The 2175-nt window shown below is 41.7% G+C and overlaps 1 protein-coding gene across 1 annotated transcript in view; it reads right to left on the bottom strand.

Annotated features, from left to right (window-relative positions):
- Window positions 1-2014: 2014 nt before the first annotated feature.
- Window positions 2015-2175, bottom strand: part of LOC129764921 (uncharacterized) — a 583-nt gene continuing 422 nt past the window's right edge. The window contains exon 2 of the mRNA XM_055764571.1: window positions 2015-2175. This exon is cut by the window's right edge and continues 210 nt beyond it. The gene's annotated coding sequence lies outside the window, so the exon portion shown is untranslated.

Consider the following 2175-nt stretch of genomic DNA (forward strand, 5'->3'; position numbering starts at 1 on the left):
TTCCCAGATCTTCTCATTCTCCAAATTTTATAGCGGAGTGTGAAGAAACACACAACCCGCTCACTAGCGCAAAGAATGACCGAGTTCAACGTTAAAAAATTCCTAAAACGTTGTTAAGTTTCATCCACTCTCTCACCATCACATTGTCAGTTTACTTTGAAGTTTTGATTTGTATCGTGAAAAGTACCGTATTTTGCTATTCAAAGTATCGGTTTTCCAAACCAAAAGCTTCCATTTATGATTCCTACAATTTCAGTAGTTTATAAATTTTAATTACAATCGCAAAAAAGACTAACAAAAATTAAATGTGCGCTTGCATATCTGGCAACTCAGTCTGGAAGTCCGTGAGGTAAAACGTCAACATCATGCATCCATATGAAATGTCACGATATTGATGCTCGAAAATCAGAAAATCCGGATATCTGCGTCGTCGGCCATGTTCAGCTGTCATTATGCTCTCAAATGTCATCATATTGTCAATAAAGTTGACCGTGTAAGGTCCGCTTAAGGTCTCGACGAGTGCATGGTTCAAGGGATTGAATGTAGGTCGTGATTTCATTCGCATGATATCTCGGCTTATGTCCAATCACTACAACCTAAACGCGCATCTATATCGCATTGGGCTCTTAGCAAGCAATCTATGTGATTGTGGCGATGGCTACCACGACATCGTGCATGTTGTCTGACCGTGTATCCGGTTCCATGCTGCCCGCTCTCAGCTCTCCAGAGCATTGAGGGCACAAGGCATACAATCGGATATCCCTGTGTGGGATATCTTAGGTAGCCGTGATCCTGATCTTCTGCTTCATCTATACCTGTTCCTCAGAAACGCCGATGTCAACGTTTAATGATGTTTCCTTCGTTGTGTCCCTGTTTCATATCCCTCCTATTCGATCTATCAATTTTACTTAGTCGCGGCAATACATACACACACTCTTTACAGATACACGGGGCAAAGGTTGTGCAGTCCACTGATCATTCAACAAGAGCCAAAGGTTGTACCGCTCATGACAACTCTACACGAGCTGATGATGACAGACGGCAAAATACGGTGGGAAAGTTATTGGGCTCGGAAACTGTACACCCAGATGCTTATGAGGCTTCGCATTTCTCATGATGGATGATGAGACTTACGTCAAGGCGGACTTCTGGCAGCTTCCAGGTCTACTGTTCTTTACCGCCCAGCACAAGTTTGATGTTCTGTAGGGAGTTAGGAAGCAGAAACTTTCATAGTTTCCAAAGAAATACATGATTTGGCAAGCGATCTGCTCATGTAGTGAACGGAGTGCGCCGTTCGTGACTACCGGCACTGTAAACGATCAAGAAGTGTCTACAGTAGCGTCTGCTTCCTCTGTTGAAGCAACACGAAGGCCCTACGATCTTCTGGCTGGATCTAGTTTCGTGACACTATTCAAAAAATGTCCTGGAGTGGTACGAAGCCAGCGGGGTCACTTTCGTACTCAAAAACATGAATCACACACCCTCTTAACGTACCGGAACTAATACCCATCGAAAAAATACTGGGCTATTATGAAGCAGGCGCTACGGAAGCATCCCAAGCATCCCAAGCATCCCAAGACATGAAGAAAAAGTGGGTTTCCGTACAGAAGAAGCTGCAGCCAGGTGTTGTACAAAATCTTATGAGGGGAGCTTAAGCGTAAGCTTACTAATGGGTTATATTTTACTGTCTGAAAGTTTGAAAAGGATCGGTCAACTAGGTAATTTTCTACAGCGTTTTTTTCCGTGATGCAATTTGATGTGGAACACTCTTTACGCAACTTGTGATTGAGCAGGTTGCAAGTGTTTTGTGCTTCTAATTTTCGGATTTTCAAAACCAGCAAAAATATATATAACAATAGCATTTCATTGTACAGTAGAATCCCAATTATCAGCGATGCAGACTATCCGCTGAATTAATGAGTCAATAAGTGGTAGGCTCTTCATTTTTTGTTTTGGCCATGGCTTACAAATTATCTGACCGCTGGTATACTCGGCCTTGTAGATGTATAGTTGAATGATTTCAGTATTGATAAAACATAATTTCCACGCTGAAATATCTATTTTTCCGCAATTTGCACTATCCGATCATCGGGGTTCTACTGTAAATGATTACTATATTTGTCCATAGTTTTAGCTATCAACACTCAAACTGTACAGAACTAAAGAAAAAAATAT

The sequence above is a fragment of the Toxorhynchites rutilus genome, chromosome 2, assembly GCF_029784135.1.
Source record: "Toxorhynchites rutilus septentrionalis strain SRP chromosome 2, ASM2978413v1, whole genome shotgun sequence".
In the NCBI taxonomy this organism is placed as follows: Eukaryota; Metazoa; Arthropoda; class Insecta; order Diptera; family Culicidae; genus Toxorhynchites; species Toxorhynchites rutilus.